The sequence below is a fragment of the Polyergus mexicanus genome, unplaced genomic scaffold (assembly GCF_030449975.1).
Source record: "Polyergus mexicanus isolate NDT 795.1 unplaced genomic scaffold, iyPolMexi1.0 SCAF_2, whole genome shotgun sequence".
NCBI lineage: Eukaryota > Metazoa > Arthropoda > Insecta > Hymenoptera > Formicidae > Polyergus > Polyergus mexicanus.
The window spans coordinates 12,963,312-12,982,077 of record NW_027223322.1 but is presented as its reverse complement, the minus strand read 5'-3'; the positions used below and the strand labels follow the sequence as shown (position 1 = coordinate 12,982,077).

General features: G+C 41.4%; 1 protein-coding gene across 7 annotated transcripts in view; it reads right to left on the bottom strand.

The window, feature by feature from the left end:
* LOC138940713 (uncharacterized) overlaps positions 1 to 18,766 on the bottom strand; it is a 171,235-nt gene that overhangs the window by 150,387 nt on the left and 2,082 nt on the right. The gene's annotated exons all lie outside the window — the stretch shown is intronic.

Here is an 18,766-nt window from a genome sequence, read left to right as displayed (position 1 = left end):
TAATTCAATTCATTCCGCGATATAAACGCCAGTGACGGGAAACTTTTTGCGGTCGTCGCGCGGAATGATTTCCGAATGTCTTTTTGTCGTGTACCGTGTGCTCAAATAAAATAAACATCGTTCGTCGCACACGCGTGCGTTTTCTCCCGCAATCTAGATCACGAAATATCACGAATAGTAAAACCCACGATAAAAAAATATATCAACTATTTATAATGTATTTTTCGAGAGTGTCTCGGTTACATTGTCACGCAAAGTTGATATTCATTTAAGTCTATGTGAATCTTTTTCATAAAAAGAAATATTTTCACTAAAGATAAATCAATTATTTGTTAATGTAATATCTGCGTTAAAAATATAAATTAGTCATCTTGCGTAGAGTCTTTATTCAACTATATAAAAATGTTTTCGCATGTACTTTAAGCGTATCGAGAGGCCTTGCGCGGCAATTTATCAGAATTTCACGCGAGCCGCAGGCCGCGAGAGGATCGCTTTGCGATTTTGCACGGTTAACTCGGGGAAGTGACATTATTCGCGCTGTGCGTCGAGAGGCTTGAGGCCGCGGAGATGAACGGCTCGAAATTTCCAGACCCCGAAGGCCGCTACTCGCGTAATGACGAAGTGAGGTCGGCCCAGCGAGGTAAACACGAGTCGAACCGCTTCATTAACGAGCGGCCCGGAAGAAAGCCGACCGACCGCGAGCGCGCGTATCTATACGTTTAACGCGCGCGTGTAATATATAAGCATATGTTGCGCATACATTACGTTACGAGTGGCGTAATATACGAACGCAATCTCTCCGTCGACAATGACGACGACGAGGATGAAGACGACGATGATCGTGCGGATAATGACCGCCATCGTTAAAACGTCGTACCGCAAATGACTGAATAAAGAATTTTTATATTTTTTTGAAATTCTCTTACGCCGAGATGGGTCTCTCCAGGAAGGACACGACAGTGATGGAGCCACGTTTAAATTATAGAGAATTAACGATTGCCCCAAAGTAGCGGAGAGCTTATTTAAAGCGTTTATTTGAATAGAATTTCCATGTGAGATTCTCGGAAAATTATGAAACATATTCCATAAAGATAGCTTTAAGATATTTCTCAAGTATTTTATAGACAATTCAAAGAAAATGTCTATAACTCCCGCATCCTCCCTTTTTGTTCCAACACATATGGTAAATCTCGAGCAGCGTGTTTTTACCCGGATGCGCGACGTGACATCGCGAGGCCCGGAGGAAATCTCAACGCCCCGTACTCGATGCTTTGGAGCGGTTCGTAAGCCGGAGATAAGTGAAAATTATGGTAGCTCTCCCTTCGAGCAGGAGATTATCCGGCCGATACGGCCTAGTAGGCGAACATTATGCCGCTACGACGATGTTGGCTGTTTCGGAGGCATCGCGGCGAGGCCTAATCACGCGTTTCACCGAACATTACACTTACGACAGCGCGATATCTCGCGACGAGTATCAATTTCGTAGGCGACACGCTACCGCGCGCGAGCGCGCCGCGGGATAACCCGTGCCGTAAAAGCGCCGAGGAGTTCAGGCTCGTGTTCGACCTATGCAAATCCAACGGCCGTATATATTTATGCGCGCTCATCCTCAACCTCCGGCGCGCGCGAGACGAGCCTCCGAAATACGACCGATCGATCCTATCGAGCGTTGATAACGTGGTTCGGTGGTTCTCGCGGTCCCGTACGAACGTTATTATCTTTAATAACGAAATTATAGATGACAAACTTGAGATGAATTCTCACAACGGTACAGTATAAATAATAATAACAAATCAATTCAACTTTTCGATACATTTTTCAATCACGTTCTTACAAACTACAACACCGTTTCAACTCTCGATATGCTCGTGATAAAACCACGACGAACGTTTTTCCGACAAGTCTAGAGGATCTATAATTATCTCGCGTGCCGCAAAACGCAACGCTCGCTCGTGCGTTTAACGAGCTCAGGTTCAAATCTACATTCTACGCCGACGTGCGTTCGTTTAATTAATTAAAGCCGCGCGATTCTCGCTTAAACGCGCACATTTTCCGCGGCGCGATCGTCGTTTAAAGCGCGCGTCGCTAAACGCCGGCTAACTACTCTAATCTGACGAGGCCCCCGTGCTCGGACGGTGTGACACCGGCGTGTCATGTCACAGTCCCGTGACTTCGCCGGGCGACACATCCGCACGACGACCGACCGTCCGAGGGGGACGGGGATCGCGCGATCCGCGCATCAAAGGCCCGGCGCGTGCGACACGCTATGTACCGCCCACTTCGTGTCCCGTAATTGCCGGCGACAAAACGATCGGCCGGCGCGCGCGCCATAACGTGACGACGAAACGCGTTCCGTCATGCCACCGGCAGAGATAAATAGCGAGGGAGCGGGAAGGGGGAGAGCCGGGGGTTGCGTCACGCCGACGAATTAAACCGCGGAGCGACTCGACGGGATCGCGAAATTCCGCGCGTCATGTTTCATTACCCTCTCGCCGAGTCTGAGGACAATTTACGCCCGGCAAAAAGCCCCCCTCCCCCCTCCCCCTTCGCTATTCTCCTGAAAGATGTCTGTTGCTCGTTGCGCTTTACACGCCCGTTATCATCTCGCCACATGTTTCCGTGTTGCATCTCTTAATGATTCAGTTTCGTTGACATCGTAATGTATCGTAATTCGCACGCGTAATATCATTCTTATGTAAAAACAAATTTGTTTCACATGGCTTTTTTATCATTATCTTTTATCAATATCTTTCAGAGAGCTATATTTAGGAAACAATCAAGTTTCAATTTTATAATAATTATGTAGATTAATAATTTAATTCTGATGCAACAGTTAATTAGTATATTAATAATGCCATGCAGATTCCGTTTTACTTTCAAAGATCTAAAAGATCTAAAAGATACATATATATTAAAAATTACATACTCAGCGAATACAATTTCTGACAAATATACTCGCATTATCGCGTTTAATTGACTCTTTACCGACCGTATATATGTAATTAAATACAGTTGTGTGTACGTGGATGGAACGGGTCGTATTCCGGTTATATCGTACTGGTCGTGATAACCGTCGTGACATTCAGTGTGCCAAGATACCGATTAATATGCTGTTACCCGGCGATAAATTCCGCTCGATAAATGCCGCGACATACACCGTTGCTACGTAAGACGTATCTTTTCTCATATACGTAAAAGTCGGATCAACGCGCGAAAGAAGAAGAAAAAAGTTGCGTCAGCGTCTCCATGGATACGCGTTTAGATGCAATCGCTCGCGGGAAAAACGCTGGAAAATAGACAGGTTGACGCGTCTCGTCGCGGAACATTGTAATTACTTTCAGTGATTTGCAGGCGTGTGAGAGAAAATTCTTAACGCCGACGCCGACGCCGACGAGCACGCTACGCCTCGTAGTCATCTGCGCGAACGCAATCTCAAAGGGAGGTACTCGCATCTCCGCGCAATGAATCATGCTTCTCTCGTGTATCGCGTAGAAAAATTTTTGCGTAGCTACGTGAAAAGGTACCGATCTCGCGATAATGCGAGTAGCGGGAATGAGACTTCGTGTTGAAATGTTATTAACGGGACTTTTGCAACGGTGATTAGTATATACAACTCTCTTATGCTGGTTATTAATTGTGATCAACACGCAGAGTTTCTATATTTCTTTCAGTCACATAGACATACATGAATTATTATTATTTTATATACGTATATTATATATTTTATCGCTCCAGAACACAACAGTTGACTCATAACGTTCTTTCTTGAATTTTTTCGATATACAATACATATATTTTCTTTAATTTTATGTATTTTACTCTTTTGTTTTATATCTTATTGTTAGAAAATTTTCTTTTATTCCAGAAGGCAACTGAAATTATCGCGCCTGCACGTACCTTTTTTTTTTTATTAAAGAATAAAAAATTTCCTTTGTCTGTATTTCACGGAATCTTAAATTTACCATACACGACTCCCTAATAAATTTTTCTCGACGACTGATTATACCTATTCAATATCAAACCGAGAAAATGCGTCATGTTCTGAAGCGACCGCACGCGTAATTGCAGCTCGCCATTTTTCCGAGGAAAGGAGGGACCGCGAAGACACTCTGACTTCTGTCGATGACCTATCGACTACAAGTGCATTACATTGTATCGTCCCCTCAGTCGTCACGTAGCGCGATGCCTTAAATAAAAAATACGTTAATGTCATGGTAAGCAAGGAAGCGCTGATGGCAACGACGACTCGTCGTGGGGAACAGCCATTGGCATTCCTCCCTCGCGTACACGCGTCTTTGTTTGCTTTTTCAAAAAAAGTACAATCTGCATGCATATGTTATATTATGCATGTCGTGTAGGCAACTTTCCAAATTGTTTGAAGAAAATTACGAACGTCTATGTGTATTATAAATACGATGTTGGAGGAAATGGCGATGGAGAAAACCTGGGTTCTGCATGAAATTAAAAAAAAAAAAATAATAATAATAATAATAAATAGCACAGAATGTGAATAATAAATCGAAAAGATCCAAAAGATCTTCGACATGCGAATAAATTTATAAAGGAAAAAGAAATGTGGCAACGAAACGCTCAAGGCCGTCAGAAATGTAAGTTTAAAGGGTATTTCATTCTTCTGAAACGTATACTTTGTAATTAATTGCAAGCGTATATCCGGATGCACATGCATCTCGTGTAACGTATACCGAGGACGATTCTTCGCGACGTTGTTCCCGCCGTTTTTAAAGACGTCAGCCGCCGGTTCTTCGATCTCAATTAATTGCGCACGCGAATTATGCGCGCGGACAATGCTATCGGGAATCTCGCGAAAGCCCTGTAGGGTACGACGCGACCACACGCAGCACGCATTAATTCTTCTATTACGGGCATTGTAGGCCTGCGTATCTACCCGACGTACACGCCGTTATTGCGTACACCGTGTATACGCCCACAAACGTGGCGTATTGGATATCCAAATTCGCGATCATCGTTATAATTTTGTTGTCAACGAGAATTATCTCATTATCATTACTACTATAATTTAAACAATGTGATAAAGAAAAAGAAGAAAACTAAGGTTAAAAAAATATTTTCTCTGCATGTAACATTTATCTATTCGTAAGTTTTTTTTGATTTTTTTTTTTTTTAAGTAGATGCACGTTCCCATCATCGCGTCTCTATAAAAGAAAAAAAAGAATGATGCAATCGATAAAATGTCGAAGCATGGTATCGGGCCGCAGTGACCGCAGTGTATTGCAATTTGACTGTTATTGTGAGAGTCATTTTACGATACAATGGTGGAAAATCCTAACTCATAATGGCGATATTAGCGCCATGGTGCATCATGAATAACACCGCGCAATGATGTTGTCGAATATCGAACCGATGCGACGTCATTGTAACCCTGCCGCTAATGAGCCGGTCTCGTTGTTATCTCATCGAGTTTTCCGATAACCACGTGATCTCAATAGGCGCGCACTGCTCTCAAAACTCCGTTTCGTTGATACCACAGCTGATCACGCTATCGGTACGCATTAATGAACGGGATTCTCGACACGAAATATTTATCGAGAACAAAATACATGTTTTTATTCATATAAATGTCGGTAGTAATATACTCGAAGAATTTTATTATTAATATTTATATGCCCCCCCCCCCCCCCGATCCCAAATATTCATACCTAGAAAACTTTTAAAATAGGTCTTTCCACCACTTATTTTCGTCTGTTTAAATATAGTAAAATTTCTAATTCACTTGCGCTTTAATAATTTCCAACTCTTACTGCAGTAACTCGATCAAGCGCTATAGGCAAGTTACTTCTCGCGATATTGGTCCTCGGGTTCGACGTTTGCGAGATGTAAACGATGCAAATGCTGACTACCTGTTGAGAGATGACCGCGAGCGGGAAGAATCGCGAACGCAGAGAGAACGGGAGAAGAGAACCCAATTAAAGCGCCGAACGCGTCCTAATTAACTCCTCAATTACATAGTTCCCCTCTGATTTCGGGCAAACAAAGAAGGTAAGCCTGGGTCACCCGCCGAAGAGTGTATTTCCCATTTCTCTCCTCCGCCACTCACTCGACAAACCTCTCTCCTCCTCCCCCCCCCCCCTTTCTCTCGGTTGGACCTCCTGGCTCGCCGTGTTTCACCCTACACTGGTACCTTTCCGTACATCGCTCCCCTCAACCTCCTTTCCCCGAGGGCTCTAGGTACACATTATAATTGCGCATATTAAAATGGCGTCACGACTGCGCCAGCCATCCATCTAGCCAGCCAGCCGGCAAGCCAGCCATCTTTAATCAATAATGGAGCATCAGGGACCATGACAACAGATACCCTTTCCCGGGGTTTCCGTCTCGTGGACTCTCTTCCCTCCCCCCTTCCTCCCCCTTCTACCCCTAGGCAAGGGTTGGCAGTCTTCCTCCTCGAGCTCGGATACATTCGCGTTGTATTACGTCCCTCGACCATCCTTGCCCCTTTTCGTCTATCGATCCTAAAAGTCCGTGTAATTTGACGAAATGATCTCATCTTGAATGTCCTCGCGGGGAGAGCATCGATTCGGCGCGTTACTAAAATTCGCAGAGCCTGTTTCGTGATTAATTTCCAGACATACGATAACGCGATACTTTGATAGGTTTTTTTTTTTCCCCCTTTCATTTCTATGAGAACATGCGTGCAATCTTGTCCCGCACTCCTCAATTTCCTTCGAAAAAGTAACAACGAATTATCCGCCCACTTTTCTGAGCTCCCCTGCGGACTTTCCCACATGAAGAACGCGTTCGATTATTTATTAGCCGAGAAAGCGACGGGCAAATTAACTTTGTAGAAAATCATCGCAAGAAGAGAGAGAGAGAGAAAGAAAGATCGTCGTGTCTCGCGTGCGCGAAACAAAAGCCAACAACGCTTTCGCGTATGAAATATTGAGCCGCCGGTAACATAGTTGATTCTACCGCATTACCGTAATAGAGCAATGTAAATACATGAGAAAGGGACACCGATACATACAGGCCGACCGAGGGACGAAGAGCTCAGGACGCGGTGGAAAAGAGAAGCTTTCCAAGCGGAACGATGTACGGCGGGCACGTGCGAAACGTACACGCGTTTCCTCGCACGCATCGTCGTATTGCCAACCTCTATATATGTATATATGTATGTAACTGCGTGTGTACACACACACACACACACACACACACATTCACACGTGTCGCGTGCTATGGCTATACTCTCGCGTGTACGTTCACGGCCATCGATCGGCCGTCAAGCCATACGCACCTGTCAACGTGTCATTATACGTCCGGTACTTCTGTTTTGTGCACCGTGACACTCCGTGAAAATGATGACGGTCTCGGCTGACGCACGAGGATATATTACACGGCCTATTCACGCGACGCTAATAATGACCGAGATTGTAATAGAGAGCCGTGCATTTCGCCGGATTCAATCTGTTGTTGCGCCATTTAAAGTCCACTTTGGCTCGCCATTGTATTTGTGACATTCGCTCTCGTGACATCGAACGTAACGTGGCTCGAAAAAAGATTCAAAATTGTACGTGATATATTGTCGACTATGATTTTGTTTTTATTCAATTTTATTTTTATTAAAAATATATTTATATTATATATTTTTTTACTATATTATATTACTACAATACATATACTATACGTTTATTTTATTATTGTTAATTTTAAAATAGCTTAATTTTTTTATGTAATTAATTATATATATATATATATATATATATATATATATATATATAGAGAGAGAGAGAGAGAGAGAGAGAGAGAGAGAGATGTGAACTAGCAGATTCATACATGGGATAATGAAATAACTCATGTTGCAAAACGTTATAATTAATACCTTGAACAATCAATATCTTAGGACAAAACAACGATTAACTTTCGCACGTACATTTCCCGTTATCTTCTAAGTCGTAGATCGGTCGCGAGGCGACGACGTCTCGATTCTGTTCTTCATTGCGAATTATCGAAAATAATACGCTCGGTATCCAGCGGCGATGCGGTCGAACGAGTCAATCGGATGAATCCAGCGGCGCAGCTCGCGCACTAGGCGGGGGATACGAAATTAATAGTGTCTATACGCGGGAACAAGACGAGAGCGAGGGCATTATCGTTCCTCGTTTGGGCATTGGGAGCGTGTAAAGGCATGATGCAGAGCCGAAGCGGCCGCGGTCCAGCTCAAAGCGACGATCCACCATTGCCGGACACGCCAGGGGCGCAACAGCTTGATACATCGTTACACGCTGTTCCTTCCATGTGCCCTTCTGCAACATCTCCCTGTTCCCCTTTCTCTCCCTACTGTCTCTGTGTACGCTCACACCACTGTGCTATTGCCTCCACATCCCGTTGTCTCGTTCCCCCTGTATCGGTGCGCACTGTTGTTCCTCCCCCTCGACACCCCCTGCTCGAACTAAACCCAAAGCCGACGCCGACGTGGTGCTCTAATACGATCTCACGATCGACGGTACCGTGCGAGCCGTAAAGCTCGGTTTACACCGAGGGAAGAGGCAGCCGCCTACGCGACCGAGACGGTCTTTAAATCGCGCCGCGCCGGTATAAAAGCGTGCTCGTGTTTTGCATCTTGCATCGCGAGATCGCGAGATGAGGAGACCAAGAGATTCATCTTAATTTCTTACGCTTTGTAATTTTTCATTTTTTAATAATTATATATGAATGAAAAAATTATACAATACAAAAAAAAAGAAGGAAAAATATAGTTCTTTTTATTATGCTATATTATAAAATATTATGTGTATAAGATTTTACCCAATTTTTATCTCTCAATCGACTAAGAATGTAGAATTCTCTCGTAACACCGAAATGATGTGCGACTATATACATAGGGGAATCTTTTCGTATAGCGAAGAATGCTGTGCACGTAGAACCGGTTGCCGAAGAACGCGAATTCCTATCGGACGGTAGTCGCGAGACGCGAGAAATTACGAGAGAAAAGGAGAAAGAGAGAGAAAACATGCGAGCGAAACGGTGACACGGGCACGTATCCAGGAAATATACGAGACAGGGAACGACTGCTGCGATGTTAAAGGCGATCGCACACGGCGAACCATCCGCGAGTTTCTCTTATCTGTTTTATGCGGATTGAAGCTCGCAATGAGGGAAAATAAAGGAATCTACATGCGAATAAAATACACTTTCACGCTTTACAATATTGTCTTGTGTATTTTATATACAGGCAATCCAAGTCTTACTTTTGTCAATTTTAACTCGAGTCGCGCGTGTAGAGAAAATTTATTTACACGCGTATACACACTCACATATATGTATCAAATAATGTTTCTCTAGATGATTGAATGAATCAAAGTTATCAAAAATAAAAAAAATTTTAATCTATTGTATGTTGTATATAATTTTACGATTTACATCGATTATTAAACTAAATGATTTAAAAACGCGTTTGAAGAGTGGACCGGGACAAGAAATTACAAATCCAGTATCGAACAACAGAGATGTAGCCGATAGGATACGTTGGCAAGCTCGGAGTCAAGATGAAGCACGCGCGCGAAGTTATGTGAACACGACTTAAAGTACCCAGAGTGTTCGCAGGGACATCGAAGATGTGCCGCTGTTCGCTGCTTTATGGAGACATCAATTACTTTAATATTCGCGGCCGTAACATCCCAGTGTAAACGCGCACACGTGCCGCGTAGTCAGCGCGCCATTGCGGGTCGCGGTAGGTGTCAGCGGTCGTAAAATCAGCGCGCGGCCAAATGACGCTTTCGAGCATCTTCGGTGTCTTCGTAACGTGATCGGCGCGATCGTGAAACACCGATCAGAGAGAGAGCAAGTACATGCATTTAATGATGCCGTAAAGAATCGCACGTTTCTATGCAGCAGCCGTCGTATACATTTGACTTCTGTTAGTGTAAAGTTAGCAGAGTTCATATTTTCAAAATTTCGATATAATTGATTTAGAATTGTAGTTCTTCCCCAAAGAGTTTTGAAGTTCATGATATATTTAAAAAATAATTAAGTTAAATTGACTGCTAATTAAGTATAAAAAAAATAGGAATCTGGAGAACATTAGGGTATCATTATAAATACAAAAATACATAATTCATTATTTTAGTCAAAAGAGATTTGATCTCTTCAATACTTTTTTTTTTATATATAAAAAAAATTTGATAAAAGAAATTATAGAAAATTTTCATAAGAGAATCAAAACATTATAGCACGTAAGAAATAGAAAAGATCTATCCTAATCGAATTCTGCTCTCGCAGAATGGATACGCGTTTCGGTGACGACACGCTTGCGACGAAACCGATCGCGGGCGTCGATTATAATCGGGTAAACCGATTATCGATTCACGGAGATCATTACTACGTAATTGCAACGTTCGACTTGGGCTAAAGCGAAACGATGATGAATGGGTGTCGTTGAATGGCGGAAGAGAAAAGAGATCGCGCTCTTGGAATTACGAAAGGTGGGGAATACCGCTCTAATGCAAATTGCGACTCGCGGCGGCGGCGGCGGCGGCGGCATTTAATCGATCGCTCGAGCGTGTACGGTGCTGAGGTCGAGACTGGACGCTCGTTGAAGCGACATCGAGCGGCGTCGTCGGGGTCGGTTAATAAGAAGCGTATCTATCTCCTTCGAGCGGCGTCAATTACTTTAATGGCAGTGATCATAATGCCAACGATAGCTGAACGCTGCCAGTGTCAGCCAGTGTCAGCGCTCGTAAAACGTAGTGGCGGCCAATAAACGAGCGTTCCCGTGTCTCTTTGTAACGTAATCGCGAGGTCAGGTAAAGTGTTATATTAAAATTGGCTGCTTAAGCTCGTATGTATATATGTATATTCAAATAAATCCATAAAGACCCGAGGAACAAGACGTCGGTGTAATAATTTTATGTCACGTGCAATCATGTATAATTTTTTTATATATTTCTAATTATCATAATTTTACGTTTTTATAATGTTGATTTATGATATTTATCAATTAGAATCTCTGTTCTTATCGAATTATGCCTCGAGCATGTACGTATAGCAATTTCGTTGAATGTAAATGTGTATAAATAATATTTACGTCGCTAAAAAGTAATTATTAATGATAAGTAATATTAATCAAAGCCAATCAAAACGTCGAGCATGTCACCGAGATACGCGAGCAGAAAATGAGCACGTGACGGTAAATGTCAATTAAAAAAAGTTTCATAAGGGAGAAATATTTACGCACACAAATCACTGTTCGTTTTGTAACGTTGCTTTATTTTTCTTTAGATATTGATTAGATATTTATGGTGCTGGTTATAATATCAGACTTGTATCCCAAGATCCTTATATCCTACTATATATATATATGCAAATATTAAAATTTAATTAAATTGTAAAAAAAAATATTCTTTCCGTTATCACATTTTATTAGCATATCCCGGTAGCCATTAAACTAGGAGACATTTTGCGTTTGTCAATGCGATGGAGGATAATTCAAAGCGAGTCACATGAGAGGCTCTTTCCAACCTTTTATTATCGGTATCGCTAAAAAATGCAACGTCGCTAGAGTACCCATTTGACGGATAATCATATGATTTGCAGTTTAAGTATTCACAATATAATGTATGTATATACGCGTGCGTTTCCACAGATCTCGTATGCCGCTTGAAAACGCGCAAACGCACCGCAACACCAATGTATCCTATTAATCGCAGGAAAAAAAAAAAATTGCGCGATATATTCCCCACCCGATTCTCCTCGATGCTTATGACATTTACGGGATCTCACCGTGTCGACGGTATTGCGGCGCAAGAGAATAACGATATTATATAATGGGGAAAAGATTTCTGCCGCTGTATATACATACACACGATAAAGAATTCGCGCGTATCGTTCTCTGTTAGTTTATGTCGACAGTTGAAAATATGCGGTTTTCTCAGTCAGTCGCGGCACGCGAGCAGAACTTAATTAAGCCGCGCGGCTTTTAGGTCGCGCGCGAGAGCGAGAGATTATAGGAGCGTGATTACGAAGAAACGCGATATCGCGTTACGGTCGACCGGTTAAAAATTATTGGCCTTTTTATGTAAGTATTTTATGCGAAAAAAAAATCTTCTCTCGAAGAAGTAATCTCGTCGACATGATTGCGCGTTCAATTCAAACTAACGCGTAAGATAGGAAAAAATAACATAGAAAAAAGTAAATCATCCTATGACCATGTGTCAAAGTTGCTATATCGAGAGAGAATGATTTAAATCGATATCAGTGTTAAAAACAAATATCAATGTTTTATCTCATATCGGATAAATGTATCCATGGGAGAGTGCATGAAAATGTTAAAAAAATAATTAAAATAATATAAAAATTATTTTCTATATCAGTCAAGAGTTGCCTTATTTCAAGGTAACAAAAATACTATTGGCAATTTATTCGTTTGATGAAATGAAAATGACAAATTTCTCAACGGTTAATTAATTTTTCGTTATGTTTCATCAACTAACGATATTAATAATTAATATCGAAATAATAGAAGAATACCATATGTGGATAGATGGAGGATTTTAGAATCTACTTTCTTTCCATATTATATTGGCTATTGTCGTTCCCGTATTTCTGCTTTAAAAAAAAAAAAAAAAAAAAAAAAAAAAAAAAAAAAAAGAGAGAGAGAGAGAGAGAGAGAGAGAGAGAGAGAGAGAGAGAGAGAGAGAGAGAGAGAGAGAGAGAGAGAGAGAGAGAACCGTCAGCCGTCGACAGTCGCATGATAGGGCGCGTGCGGGCCGAAACCGCAGGCTTGCAGCCGCTCGCCTAATTATTTATTCTTCGTTATGCCCTGCTACTAACGTGGGGTAACGATACCCTCCTTTTAGTCATGGTATGCGATTCGTCTGATCTCCATGATTGTTTAGGAATGTCGTTATACCTTTTCACCAAAGTGGTCGAGATTGATTACATTTTTCTTCACTTTCGTATGCCTCGTCAAGACAACGGTATCAATATTTTTCGCGATACTTTAGTAGACAATATTATCGGCTTCCAATCTAATCCCCTTGCAACGAGAAGTGTGGAAATATAATAAACGGTTCGTTTATACATATGTATATCGAAACTCCGTAATAGGAGTCATATTTTACGTTGGGATTAATTAATTTCGTGTATTTAATTAGCATTGCAAGCTCAGAGAAAAATTAAAAGAAACATGGCAATATGAAATCATCGCTAGAGATGAAACGGGACGCGCCCGTTAAGCGTCGAAGAGAGAACACGAGGAGTTAAATGCCTGCCATTAATTATTCATGCGTTACAAAGTGACACGTACCAACACACGCGGTTACTCGCACGTGGAGTGATCGGCGACAAGACTGGTTCATAATGAGTGTGTCGTATCCCGTGTCATTGAGATGCCGCGTGTTTTGCAGCGGTAATTAGAAGCGCGCTTTTTGTTGCGCGTCAACCGTCGTTAAGTAAGCGCGTATACAAACGTATACAGAAAGAGAAATACACACAGGCGGTACTTAAACGGCTTTATGATCCAGAAAACTCGAACGCCGAGGGCAACATTCCGAGGAGATCCCCCCGCGGGTCGTCGTTACAGAACGCGGGGGCCCGTGACGCGCTGCGAAGCAGTGGGTCCGGGTGACGAACAACAAACGCCGTTGTCTAGCGTGTTTGCCGACGATGAAAAGCGTGGCGATCAAACGCCCGACGACGGCTCGTTTCCTCGACGATACGAGACGAATCGGTGCGCGGGGACTCGAAGCCGGGCCCACGTTGTCGGCGCAGCCGCAGCGCCATGTGTTGCGCTCAATTGGACGCCCTTCAGGTAGAAAAATGCATCGGCGTGTCCGGCTCGCGCACGCATCTGGCGAGCGGAACCGCTTCGGGGCGTCTTGCGGGCCCCTCCGATATTGGAGGCGTGCAAACGTATTCCTTTCTTTTCCTCGTGTGGTCCCGCTGGATCTTGTCTCGTTGCCCTTCCACCCTTTTTTTTTTTTCCTTTTATGTCCGTCCGCAACGTGGTCGCGCGCGACGTTATTCGCAAATTGACGCGGTTTCGCGTTTAACCTGATGTATAGACATGTCGGCAAGATTATATATTGAATAATCGATGAACAACAAAACGTAAAAATTATGCGCGATATATGGTACATTCGTGCCACGCGACGGAATATATTTGCTTGTGAGAATGAGGATGAAGTTTCTCGATCGAATTTTTGTATCTATATTTATAGAATAGCGTACACGTCATAACGTATTTATATTTTTTCATGTAACAAATGACTTTCCAAGTATATTTGCATAAAAAATATTTTTATGCATAAATTTTCACGTATAGGTTAAAAAAATAATTACACGGATAATTTTTTATTTTAGAAAAAAAAATGTCTGCTACCAAATTGTGTATGGCAAATCTACGATGAAAAATTATACCGTCTATGTATCTTTCTTTTAACTTATTCTCATTAGTCTGATCTTCACAATGTTAAAAAAAACAAAAACAAAAAAAACGTCGGGATTATTTTATTATTTAACCAAGAATATAAATAAAATAAGATCGTAATATTATAGTAAAAAATATATAATCTAAAATTTATGAACAGTATTATTTATAATCTTCTCTTCATATATATATACACGTATATATTTTCTACATATTTCTGTAATATTGTATCTATTAGTAAATGTTACGTGACTGTAGATTATACGCGCATATGTTTGCTGTTGATATGATGAATGTCATCACATACAGTGGCAGATGTAATAATGCAGTTTTTGCTAGTAGTATAATGAAGGAAATGACTCGAATAAAAATTACTCGATGATAAATTATCAAGACTACTTATTAAACTAGTTTTTCTTCATATGGCTACGATTGTGAAATAATTTACGATTATATTCTAGCATATCGAGGAAGTATTTATTATCTTTACAATGCAATCAAGAAATAATTGTCGCCATCAGCATTGATGTCATTTTATATACAATGTTGAGACTTATATGACCCATGCATCGAAACGGTAAAATATTTTGTAAATTACAAAAATTAATATCACGATTCTTTTACATCGCGCGTGCGTATCCCGAGAGTAATAATTTTCTTCGAAATTTCAAGACATATAACGGAACTAAATCCCATTCTCAGAAATGAATCGGCGTCGCTATTCGCGATAAACAGCAAGCAAGAAAATAGGGAATGTCCCACGCTATCGCGACACTGATCATTTTGCTTGGTCTGAAAAGTACGCAGGTGCACGACTTCCCGGTTACAAAATTTATAGACTGATTCGCGCCTTCGGGTTTGCAAGCCGACGCGACTCCGTCGTAAGATCGGGAGCGCGCGCGCGCGCGCGGTGAAAAACGGAGCCGAAGGGATCGGCGGCGATTCAATGCCCTTATTCGTTACGATCGTACATTACTGAGCGTTATCTCGATACAGGTGCGTACCAGCGGAAGATGAACGCGGTCGTTAAGCGGGACGAAACGGTATGCTGATGAGGGAGCGAGTTGCAGCGGCGCACTTTTGGCCCGGATGCAGTAAACGCGAAGATAGCTCTCGCGCCTAGTTCGGTCGCCCCGTTTTGGAACGATCACGCCGATATCGCAAGTGCCTGAACACGCGTTTCTGGAGCACCGTGAATCGTCTTGTTATATGTGAATTCCTTTACATTCAAGTATAGAATAGAATAAAGAGCTTTCTCTATATACAAGTATCATAGATAATATTTAAATTAAAATCAAATATTTATATATATTTCTAAAACTTTAGTGCTGCGATGGCTATAACTTTATCAAATATTCTTTTCGTCAGAAATTTTTATAAGATTGGATTTTTCAGCAAAAAGAAAAGAATATTTAAAAAAGCATTATCATATTTAATCTATTTTATATCGTACATAATATATTATTATATACATATATAATTGAAGATATTCAATCTATCTCATATATCGTTAATATATATAATTTATAAATATATAATATATAATTTAATTTAAAAAAAAAAAAAAAAAAAATTACCTTATAACGGTAATGCATACCAAATTTGAAAATAAACGCAATTAAACACAATCATAATATCGGCATAAATTAAGATCGTCAAGCAAGTATTTCTCGCCGAACGTTTCACCGCGTGATATCCAAAGCTAATGCATTTCTCATACTTTCCGCGAGTGAACAAGCGATAGATCTCTCGTGGAAAGCGAGTCACGCCTAGGCAATCGACGCCGATCCTTACGATCGCTGATAAGATCGTTCGTGTGAAACTCTTTAAGCGTTAAACTCCTCTACATATACATCGATTCCTATAACAAACACGAGCGAAATCCGCTCGAATCGGCTCGTTACGCCCGAAATCTATCGTTTCGCGCAAAGCCACTAGTTGAATCGTTCGCGCGTCATAAATTTGGAAACGCGACGAAAGTGCCATAAAGCGAAGGAAGCATACCAGGTCGGTATGCGCGCCCTAATCCGACCCCTCGTCGAAAACTGCGAGGCTAAATCGGCAAGTTCGACGAGCTAATCGTCGCCTCGTAAATTAATGCGGCCGCTTAACTGAAATTTCGAACGATCCTGTTATATTATCCCCCCCCCTCCCCCCCGCCCTCCTCCTCCTCCGCCCACCCCTCGTTTTGTTCGCTCACTCGCTCGCGCTCGCTCCCTCGGTCAGCGATAAATTATAAGAAACGGCAGATTACGTCACATAATGAACGCCGGGCACGCGCATCTGTTTTACGAGCGCGGCGTTACGGTAATCGTTGAACGAACCGACCCATCCGCCATCTCAGCCGCGCGCCCGCGTTTTCCCGCGTTTATAAATTGGTCGAACTCTCAATGAGTCCTGTGTATCACTCCACGAGCCGGAAAAAAAGGGCGGGGGAGGGGGGGGAGGAGGAGGAGGAGGAAGAGGAGAGTTTCATTTCGAGGAACGGCGAAAGGGTCCTCCCCCGAGCGGCAGAACCACAGCCGCGATGCGTGTAATCACTGTAATTTCGGCCAGGGCGCAATTTTTGGCCGGGCGATCGCGACGTCTCGTCCGATTTCATTAAACCTTCATTCCGGCCCGGCAATTTCAATTGCAGTCCCGTACACAATGTCTTACGGTAGCGAAAAATCGTGGGAAGCGAGAGCGGTGGTATAATATATATCACCTTTAATTTATCCTCAAGTCTTCTGTTATCGAGGTAATAAAATGATGTCAAAACACAGGATAAATAAGTTTTACTGGCTATACGTTATTTCATGACTGATATAAAAGTAAAATTATATTTATTCCATTATTAAAATACGATGTAAAAAACAGTTCTGACGTATTACTTTGCTACGCGTCTTGATATTAAAAAATCAGCAATTTCATTAAAATATTGATAAAAAATAAAATTGTTTTCGTTGATATTTATCGTAATAAACGTAATGCCGATTTGTTATTATAGTACTGAGAAGAGAGAGATTAACGCCACAGTCCCCATCTTTACGATACATCTACATCTTTACTGCGCAATGATAATACGATGTGATAATTTAATTACGTCAGATTTCATGTTACACAGAATTCTTTTATTTTCTACATGTACTTTTTTCGCTCGTAGTTTTTTTTCTCCATATGTATTATATACCGTGATTCATATTAGCAATGCAATTTTTAATCGAGGAAAATATTGCTATTCAAAAAATATATTTTCAAAAGAGAGGAAACGAGAAAGATAACTAATTATCTCCTTCATTGTATACAAACTAGATATATGAATCGATTACTCTTAGGCCACAAAAAGACAGTAAAATATAATACAATAATTTGATAATTTATGATTTTAATATATATAGGGTGACCCAGACTCACCGCACCATCTGCTAATGGCAGATTTTTGCTGAGAAAAAATATCTCGAGGTATCAATAATTTCCGTATTATAAGCGATTCAAAAAGAAGGATATTTTGTAAATTAAACTTTATAAAGAGTTAAAAAACTACATGCTTTAATCAATTTCAGATAGAGTACTTTAATAGAGATAGAGAATTTTAATTTCAGGTTTAGTTACAAACATATACAGATATATGAGGAAAAAAATTGGAAACTTGCAAAAAACAACAATCTCCTTCAATATTTTCGCTGAGGAAAAATCTCATCTCTAAATAATTTTAAGAATCTGCTATTAGTAGATGGGGGGTGCGATCGATCTGGGACACCCTGTATGTGTATGTTTTAGTAATAAATATGTGTGTATGCTAGCCATTTTTCATCATTTGTATATTTTAGATATCGATGAAATCAATAGAGAAACATGGCGAGTAACATTTCGGAAATCGCAAAAATCAGGATTATTAATTTTTATTTGTTTCATCCGTACCGGATAGACCGGTATAACATCGTATACGGATCGACGTGGTGTATACGGAGGATTAAGAAATTTCGACGATTTACGATCGCGCGCGCGGATACACAATAATGCGTCGCTCGCACGAAACAGAAGATACGCAAGATGCTCGTTGCGTGTCCGGATATCTTTACCCTCCTCTCGGCGATGATACGTATACGCGTCGGCCGGGGGGAGGGAGGGGGGGAAATGAAATTTCTGCCGCTGCCTACGTCGTCGTCATCGTCGATATTATCTCCATTCTCCGATTACCGATCTTATCGCGCGATCACGGCGAACACGCGATATTCTCGCTTTCGTCACAGGGGTATTGTTCCTTTAATAAGTGCCACACCGTTCCGAATAACCGCATAATCCAATACAAGGTACATGACTAATGTATCGAGAGATCGAAGCAATTTCTCTTTTCGCAATCTTGAAAAAAATACACGACGT